Source organism: Centropristis striata, chromosome 15, assembly GCF_030273125.1.
Source record: "Centropristis striata isolate RG_2023a ecotype Rhode Island chromosome 15, C.striata_1.0, whole genome shotgun sequence".
NCBI lineage: Eukaryota > Metazoa > Chordata > Actinopteri > Perciformes > Serranidae > Centropristis > Centropristis striata.
Genome location: NC_081531.1, coordinates 6,381,725 through 6,392,359, shown reverse-complemented (window position 1 = coordinate 6,392,359; position 10,635 = coordinate 6,381,725). Strand labels below are relative to the sequence as shown.

At 33.0% G+C, this 10,635-nt stretch overlaps 1 protein-coding gene across 1 annotated transcript in view; it reads left to right on the top strand.

Annotated features, from left to right (window-relative positions):
• The first annotated feature begins 4,841 nt into the window (after positions 1–4,841).
• gdpd5a (glycerophosphodiester phosphodiesterase domain containing 5a) overlaps positions 4,842–10,635 on the top strand; it is a 48,082-nt gene continuing 42,288 nt past the window's right edge. Inside the window, exon 1 of the mRNA XM_059352164.1 lies at positions 4,842–5,161. The gene's annotated coding sequence lies outside the window, so the exon portion shown is untranslated. The remainder of the gene's footprint in view (positions 5,162–10,635) is intronic.

Below are 10,635 nucleotides of genomic sequence, written 5' to 3'. Positions count from 1 at the left end.
TACAAATATAAATATATAGATTTATATTGATTCACAGAAAAACTACAATACCCATGACCACATTATATCAAATTTTAATTCACTGTAAAATAAATAAATAAAATAAAATAAAATAAAATAATATATATATATATATATATGTGTGTGTTTGTGTGCGCGCACGCACACACACACACACACACACACACACACACACACACACACACATTTATAAAAACAAATATAAATATATAGATTAATATTGATTCACAGAAAAACTACAATACCCATCATCACATTATATCACATTTTAATTCACTATAAAAAAAATATATGTATATATATTTATACACAAATATAAATATATAAAGTCTTTTGTTTCTGAGGATTGCTTCACAGAAAAACTACAATACCCATGATCACATTGTATCACAAACGTTTTGTCACTATCATCCAACAGAGAGCCGGAGAACGGTACAGAGCGTCCAGGCGCCCTCTGCTGGCTCAATCACTGACTGTCCACCGAGGAGGGGGAGTTCTCTTTGTGGCCACTAGAGGTCGACAGAGCGCTTACAATAAGAACAGCATGAAAACTGACATTCTCTTTTTACTACTGTTAGTGCTAGTTCTTGTGATCACTGTTACTACCACCATCACACTACCTAATTAAAATCACAATTCTTAACTTACACAAAGGTAAAAAATGTTTCCACTGCATTGAACTGAATTACTGATATGCATGTAAAGATGAGAAGCAGATCTGTAATGACTTATTATGTGCTGTCAAAAACTGTGTGAAGCACACAGTTTTACTGTAAAAAATAAATAAATACGTTTTTCATTTAAAATAAATGGAGAAATAACATAATGTCACATAACTACCCTAAAAATAATAGTAGACCAAAGGACCAAACTAAGGACCTAAAATGACCAAAGGAGACACAGAATTACCAAAAAAAGACACAAAATGACCAAAAGAGACATACAATTATCAAATAAGATGCAAAATTACCAAAAAAAATACATAAAAATGATCAAATAAGACCCAAGTTTACCAAAAAAAGATAGAAAACAACCAAAAGAGATATACAATTATCAAAAAAGACACAAAATGACCAAAAGAGACACAAAACTATCAGAAAAAGACACAAAATTAACAAAAAAATGCGTAAAATTATCATATAAGACACAACATTAACAAAAAGAGACACAATATGGATAAAATTGCACTAAAAGTGATTACTCAGTCTAAATGATTTTTACATTTTAATTTACAGTAGGAAAGCCACTCACTGTAATTTTTACGGTGAAGTTCTGGCAACCACAGCTGCCGGTATTTTACCGTAAATTAAACATATTTTTGTGTATAGTTGTGCTTTATACAACAAACTCTTTTCATCATCTGACCCTAGAGTCAGAAATGAAACTCCACAAAACACATTTTAATTAATTTTTAAAACGATTTTTATGTGTATACATGCACATTTTATTTTGTGCGGGCAGTGCACTTTTATTTATTTTTAGTTTTTGCTGATACTACATTTAAATTTTACAATGAGCGTGAATTGACATGTTTCCACATCGTCCACTCCTGCGGTTTTTTCTTTTCCATTAAGACACAATGACAGGCCCAGCATGCATTTCTTCAGCAGGAGAACTGGTGGTTGAGGGATCGTCCCTGCCGCTGCTAAATTGTTTGGGATTAACGGGATCTGACGTAATGATCCCAGGCCAAGGGTTAATCTCTGACTGCTGGGCCTGGAATAGATCTCCTACAAGACGCTACTCATCTGCTCTACCTGTTCGCCAGGTGTTGGTAATGCAGGGTCTCTCACAGCGAGGTGTAAATCATCCCAACAACCAATTAAAATGAGGAGTGGGAAAACTGCCTCATTATGTTACCACCAGGGGTGTGCCATATCGTATCGTTCATGATAATATCGGTATTTTTTTTTTATGGTAAAAAAAAAATGCATATCATGATATTGGCAACATTCCTACTTCTTTATGTAGTGGTTAAAGTTGTTTTAATCACAAAAAGCTACTTACTCTCTGTCGCTAAACACATGCAGCTTTCAAAATAAGAGCACGGTGTGTTAACAGAATCCACCACAGAACTTACAAGAAGACTGTTAAAATACGATGCCTTAAATAAAACATACAAGAACCTTTATTCTCCTTTACAAAATGTCATTAAAATATGCCCCCGATACCCCTAAATGGTTATTTTTTTATTATTTGCTCATACTCAAGAGTCAAGAGTAAACGTTTTTGTATTTGGCAACTGTTGAGATTTGCACTTCAAACTACATTTTAGATTTTTATTTATTTATACAGACTAAAAAAAACATATTTCTATATCTTTTTAAGTATTTCGTAAAGAATAATCAGCCCTAGTTACCACCTGGGCTTATGAAAACCTTTCAGAGCGCATGTCTGCTCTGTGGAAACTCTCGGTCACAGTATGTGACTTTATAAACCCCGTCCAAACCTCCTCACCTCCGCCCTTGGAGTTCCTCTTGGTACATTCCAGGAAACACTAGCGTTTCCTAGAGATGGGGCCAGTGCCAACCCTCCATGGCGACTTCAACCCCCTGCAGAGAAGTTTAATTAAATTATTTCTCTCTTATTCCCCTTTGATCTCCTCCTCCAGACATCTGCGCCAAAACTGGCGGCACACTTGGTTAACCCTCTGGAGTTTTTGGGGCTATTTTGTTGGTTTTTGACTCCTTTTCATTCTGTCTGTTTATAAACCACTAAAAAAGTGTTTACCATGACATGTTGGTATCATTGTTTTCAGCACAACCTCACCTATATGACCTGATTATTATTTTTTTGACTTACTGGATGTACATTTTGAACACAAAAAAAAACCACACAAGAACACACACAAAAAAAAAAATGAAAACACACATTAAAAAACATAAGAACAAAACATAAAAAATAAAAAAAAACCACACAAAAACATTATAAAAAACATAAAAAAACCCACAAAAACATAAAAAAAACCCACACAAAAACATTATAAAAAACACACAAAAACATTATAAAAAACACACAAAACATTAAAAAAAAACACACAAAAACATTGTAAAAAACAGACAAAACACAAAAATTAAGAAAACACACAAAACACAAAATATACACATAAAAACACACAAAAAATAATTAAAAAACAGAAAAAAAACAGAAAAACTAAAAATTACAGAAAACACACAAAAACACAAAAAAATTACTAAAAAACACACAGATAACACTTAAAAAAAATTAAAGCAAAATTTGAAAAATCTCTGCAACAAAAGTAAAATCATGTTACACTTGGTCAAGGTAGTTTTTACCTTTGCTGTAAAATAGTTGATGCATTAAATTGGACATGGAAACTTGTGGAAAAGCCAAAACTTTAGAGTTCAGCTGACAGCAGGGAAACATGCTGCTGAAGTTTTTACGTTGTGACGTCATGAAGAAGTCGTGCTCTGGTGATTTCGTGGTCTCCAGAGGGTTAAAACACTCTCAAAACACATGAGACACTATCATGTGTGAAATGGAACAAACAAAGCTGGAGACAGCCGACAGGAAGAGGTTCAAGTCTCAGATCACTCCAGATACCCAGTGTCTCCTCCTCCTCCACCTCCTCCTCCTCTCTACATCTATCTCTCCATCTGCAATTTTAATATCTATGGGGCTAAATTTATAGCTTAAGATTTATGTCTGCAGAAAAAAGAATGAAACTGGCTTTTGAGGCTCCACAGAGTTGCTGTGATGTTTGAGTTGAGAAACTATCTTCTCCCCAGACATTAGGTCCGATCTTGTTTCTGGAAAGTTCCTGAAGCAAATTAAGCTGTGTTGAAAAAGATGGAAACTACTATAAAAGGACTAAAAACAGACACATAACAACTACAAAGAAACAACAAAACAACTGCAAAGAGACACAAAACAATATAGGATACAAATAGACTCAAAGTGATGACAAAGACACACAAAACGACTACAAAGAGACACAAAACAACCACAAAGAGACACAAAACGATATACAAAACAAAGAGACTGAAAGTGACTACAAAGAGACACAAAACAACCACAAAGATACACAAAACAAACACAAAGAGACACAAAACCATAAACAATACAAAGAGACAAAAACAACTGCAAAGAGACATAATGATATTTTGAAAAATGAATTCAAAAATCTTCAAAATCGAGGATGCACACCTTCGTGCCATGCGCAAAACACATACGAAATCTGAGGTCAGTCCGACTAACGCACACACACACACACACACACACACACACACTCAAACATTTTTTTCTGTTTTTTTCCCAGATCTTTATTAACAATGAAGGAAATACAGGCATTCAGTATATAAACAAGACAACAACAAAATGTCAGTTACAGTATTTGAAGAATTACATATTATATTATATTATATTATATTATAAAATTATATATTATACATTATATATATGTATATATATATATATATATATATATATATATATATATATATACACACACACACACACAGACACACATATACACATATACAAGCTTTTAAAGTGTAGCAGAGTGCGTTCACATTTCTCATTTGAAATCAACTCTAAAGTTTCAATATAAAATTTCAATTCTATTGTGAAAACATTAAAGTTAGGGAGGGATTTGGAAAACTTAATCTTGTGGATTTGAAACTTACCCATCAGAAGTATAAGCATCAGTAGAGAAACTGCTGCTGAGGTGCATATTTACCTGTGACAGACACATTTTGCACACTATAAAAAGTCCCTATTTGAAAACATGATCCAGTCCTGTTTTTTTCTACACACAGATTATTTTTTACAGTGTGCTCCGCGGCTCCGCCCCCTCCGTGTCTGACGGATTACAGCTTTTAACTCTTCTATGAACAGTGAAGGTGCGTTTTTATTCCAGCAGTAACTATCCTCTGACTTGTTATCTTTATTTATAACGTCCTGTGTGTTGCGTTCAAAGCCGCTGTTCGCTGTTGGATTATTTGATGTCGCTTCACGCGTCACGCTGCCGCTACAACTAACTTCAAACACTTGTGTGAATCCGTAAAGTGCAACAGTGAAGAGACATTATGTCAGCATCCGTGGAAATAACTCACTAACTGAAAGCTACAGACGATCCGACACTGTCCAGGATTTTAAACAAGGCTGTCGTGGAGGTAAGGTGCGTGTTGGAAGGATTATCTTCATATAATCTCACTAACTGTCACTTAGCCACTGTGTTCAATGTGTTTGTGATCAATATGTGGAATTATGTTAACCCTCTAATGCACAACATATAAACACCTTCTAATGCACAACATGGGTAAAAAAAACGCATTTATTTCCCATGTTATTTCATGCTGGCTGTGTGTTTGAATCTCTTTTTTTATTATTAGGCTACAGCAGATCGTTATATTCATTTTTCCTGTCATTTTTTTTCCCTTTTCATATTTATGAAGATGTCTTATTTTTAAAGTTTAAGGCAAGGCAAGGCAAATTTATTTGTACAGCACAATTCAACACAACAGTCAATTAAAACAGGGAAATGGAAATAAAAATACAAATAAGATAAAGTTTAACTTAAAAGAGTTGTTAGAACCACCAGATTATGTTGGAAAATCACATATTTTAACATTTGAGACTTATTAGAGCCACCAAATAATAATTTCCATTGGAAAAAACACCAATTTAACAAAATAAGATAATTAATATTTGTGTCTTCTTTGTCAGGTTTTAAATTGGTGACAACATATAAACACCTTCCTATGCACAACATGGGTCAAAAAAAATGACCCGCATTCATTCCCCATGTTATTTTCTCTATAACCTTTTTTTTTATTATAAGGGATCATTACATCCATTTTTCCTTTCATGTTTTTCCCTTTTCATATTTATGAAGATGTCTTATTTTGAAGGTTTAACTTTAAAAGAGTTGTTAGAACCACCAGATTACATTGGAAAATCACATATTTTAACATTTGAGACTTATAAGAGCCACAAAATAGTAATTTCCATTGGAAAAACACCAATTTAACAAAATAGTATATAGTTAATATTTGTGTCTTCTTTGTCACTTTTTAAATTGGTGAATTGGTGACCCTTTGATGCACAACATATAAACACCTTCTAATGCACAACATGGGTAAAAAAAAAAGACCCGCATTCATTCCCCATGTTATTTCATGCTAGCTATGTGTTTGAATATATTTTTTTATTATTACAACAGATCATTACATCCATTTTTCCTTTCATATTTTTTTCCTTTTCATATTTATGGAGATGTCTTATTTTTAAGGTTTAAGGCAAGGCAAGGCAAGTTTATTTGTATAGCACAATTCAACACAGGGTAATTCAAAGTGCTTTACATACACATTAAAAACAGCAAGACACAATTGAAAACAGTAAAAACAGTCAATTAAAACAGGGAAATGGTAATACAAATAAGATAAAGTTTAACTTAAAAGAGTTGTTAGAACCACCAGATTACATTGGAAAATCACATATTTTTAACATGATTTATTAGAGCCACCAAATAATGATTTCCATTGGAAAAACACCAATTTAACAAAATATTATAGTTAATGTTTGTGTCTTCTTTGTCAGTTTTTAAATTGGTGAATTTGATGCACAACATGGGTAAAAAAAAATTACCCGCATTCATTTAATTTATTTCATGCTGGCTGTGTGTTTGAATATTTTTTTATTACAACAGATCATTATATCCATTTTTCCTTTCATATCTTATGAAGAAAAATAGTTTTTTTTTATTATTACATCAAGTTTACACATGGGTCAAAAATGACCTTGTGCATTAAAAGCGCAGTGATACAAAAAGTGATACACTAAATTAACAATTTGAGTATATGTGTCACTATGTTTGTCTTATTTTGGAGGTTTAACTTAAAAGAGTTATTAGAACCACCAGATTACATTGGAAAATAACATATTTTAACATTTGAGACTTATTAGAGCCACCAAATAATAATTTCCATTGGAAAAACACCAGTTTAACAAAATAGGATAGTTAATATTTGTGTCTTCTTTGTCAGGTTTTAAATTGGTGACAACATATAAACACCTTCTAATGCACAACATGGGTCAAAAATGACCTCGTGCATTAGAAGTGTAGTGATGAAAGAAAGTTTTTTTTATTTTATTTAAAAAGTAAGAAATGAAAACAAAAAATTAGGATGTATGATGATCAAAAACAAGTTATTTGAGCAAAACCTGCAATTCTGGATGACAAAATTAATTTATTGCAAAGATATAGAATATAAAAACTTAGTCGGGTCACTTTAGATCATGTTAACCCATCAAAGGGTTAAATGATGTGTCTTCACTGGGTGTTTTTCATAAGTTTTCATAGATTCAAATGTTATTATGTCCAGTATCAGCACAGTCTAATGAGACCTCCATTAGAGTACATACAGTAGACTATGATTGATATAAAAGATTAAAGGACAAAAGAAATGATCGATTTTCATGTGTTCTTCTGCGTGATTTTTGACTAAATAGTGAAGTCAGTGAGAGTGTTTTTGTTTGTGGAGCAGCTTCTCTGACACCTGCTGCAGCGCTGACCTAGTGTGACACACACACACACACACACACACACACACACACACACACACACACACACACACAATGTACACAAACATCAGAAATGGTTACAAGAACAAACACCAAACTGGATTATTCTGATCTGACTCCATTTCCCATCATGCATGCAATTTACGGAGATAATGAGAAGGTAATGAGATCATTTTTCTGGCTTGGTAAACACACACTAGGAGTGGTGCAATTTCAGTTCTAAATTGAAAATCAGCTTTGATTTCAATCATGGAAATCAAATGTGGGATTGGCAATCAACAACATTTTCCTTATGTGGAACATTACCAATAAATTATTTTGAAGAAGAATGTGAAACTGTAAATGACATGCCAGGGCATAAAAAAGCTGGAAAAAAAGTTGAATGGAAAATTTAATTAAGATTAAAACTTTCATCTTATCGTAGAATGGAGACACTCAAAATGAGGCTTTGTTGGAAAAGAGATAAACAACTACAAAAAGACTCTAAATAACTACAAATAGACAAAACGATATTTGATACAAATAGACTCAAAATAATGACAAAGAGACACAAGATGACTACAGAAATACACAAAACAACTGCAAAGATGCATTTAACAACTGCAAAGACATTAAATATGACAACAAGAGACAATACAAAACAACTTCAAAGGTGCTAAAATTACAGCAAAGAGACTAGAGATGATTGCAAAGTAAATAACACAACTACAGAGAGTTTTTTTAAATGACAAAATAACCACGGACAAAAACAAAACTACGAAAAGACAATTAATTTACAACGTGACACTAAAACACTACAAAGAGACACACAATTAGTTCATAAACTTGAGACAAAAACACCACAGAGAGATGTGAAAGATATTTAAAAAACAACAATCAAAAGAAGTTAAAGAACAGAACTATAAAGAACTATAAAGTCCGTGTGTCTTCCTGAAGCAACTGAAGCTGTGTTGAAGAAGAGAGAAACAACTACAGAAAGACTAAAAACAGACAACAAAACAACTTCAAAGAGACACGAAACAACCACGAAGAGACACAAAAAAACCGCAGAGACACAAAATGACGACAAAGAGACACAAACTGATATACAACACAAAGAGACACAAAACGACCACAAAGAGACACAAAACGACTACAAAGTAGGGTTGTCACGATACTAAAATTTTCAACTCGATACCGATACTCAGGAAAATATTCGATACTCGATACCATCATACTGGTGCATATTGGACAAAATATACAACAATATTGATTTGTATCAATATGTCTGTAATGTGAGATAGTCTGACGACCCAGTGTCAGCTGGGATCGGCTCCAGCCCCGGCGACCCGAGTGCGGATAAGCTGTTAAGGATAATGAATGAATGAATGAATGAATGAATGAATGAGTGTCTGTAATAACAAATAATGGCTGATAATATCGTTTGTGTGATGAATCGGTTGGACTCTACTCACTCAACAGTGAACTAATGAGGCAGACATGGCTTTATTCCATTTTTCTGAAAATATGAACTTATCATTTTATCCTGCATATATTTAAGTCCATGAAAGCTCCGGAGCACGACTTCTTCATGATGTCACAACGTAAAAACTTCAGCAGCATGGAGCCCTGCTGTGTTGTGCTGTGTCTTTTGTGTTTACTGTTTTTTATCATTTCTTTGTGTTTTTATCTGTGTTTTTTGTAATTTCTTTGTGTTTTTTTTGTAATTTTGTGTGTGTTTTTTGGTTTGTTTTTCATGTTTTATGTGTTTTTTTTGTGTTTTTGTGCGTTTTTGTGTTCAAAATGTTGATCCAGTAAGTCAAAATGAAAAAAATAATCCGGTCATATAGGTGAGGTAGTCTTGAAAACAATGATACCAACATGGCATGGTGAAGATTTTTAAGTGGTTTATACAGGCAGAATGAAAAGGAGTCCAAAGGGTTAAATTTCCCCCACATATATAGATATATATATATATATGACTGAGTGTCTGTATGTCATGGAGGTATTTAAAGGCTGAGTAATTGACCTTTAGTGGGTTTCTATGAAGCCGTGATGTCACCATCTCTGCAAAGCAAATGCATCAAGCTTTAATCACATTGGTGTGTCTTTTTGTCTCTCAGATCTGATTAGCAGAAGACATATCTGACTTCCTGTTTCCATCTGTATCTGTAGCATCCTGCAGCGCTACCTGCTGCGTCTGTCAGCCTGCTATCACCTTTAATAACCCTTCATAATGCTTCAGAAGAGGCAGGTGTTGCTTGGCTGATGATATGTAAGGCAGCAGAACATGGTCTCACTTTAACAAGCAGTGTGTCTTTTTTAAAGTAATTTAGCGTTTTTTCAGTCCTTTTGTCTTTTTTAGTAATTTTGTGTCTTTTTTTTTAGCAATTTTGTGTCTTTTTTTAGTAATATTGTGTCTTTTTTTTTTTTTTAGTAATTTTGTGTCTTTTTTTGTCATTTTGTGTCTTTTTTAGTAATTTAGTTTTTTTCCGTCATTTTGTGTCTTTTTTTAGTCATTTTGTGTCTTTTTTTTAGTCATTTTGTGTCTTTTTTTTGTAATTTTGTGTCTTTTTTTAGTCATTTTGTGTCTTTTTTTTGTAATTTTGTGTCTTTTTTTTGTCAGCTTGTGTCTTTTTTTGGTCATTTTGTGTCTTTTTTAAGTAATTTAGTTTTTTCCCTCATTTTGTGTCTTTATTTAGTAATTTTGTGTCTTTTTTTGGTCAGTTTGTGTCTTTTTTAAGTAATTTAGTTTTTTTCCGTCATTTTGTGTCTTTTTTGAGTCATTTTGTGTCTTTTTTTGGTCATTTTGATACTGCCTCCAGCGGCCCCCAGGTAATTTGACATTGCATGTATCAATATAGTTCAATTTTGCGCTGTGATCCTTGCCCCACTGAGAAAAATTGGAGTGACATTTACTAAAAATATGTTAGGCAAGTTTTTCCACATAGAAAGAGTTTGTAATCTTTACTCAGGCTGTTTCTAAGTAACATTTATTTTATAGAACCACTTGTTTTTTTTAATGAAAATACACAAGTAAATTGCAGATTCACTGATGTCCCTCAATTACATTTTACTTGGAAATATCAA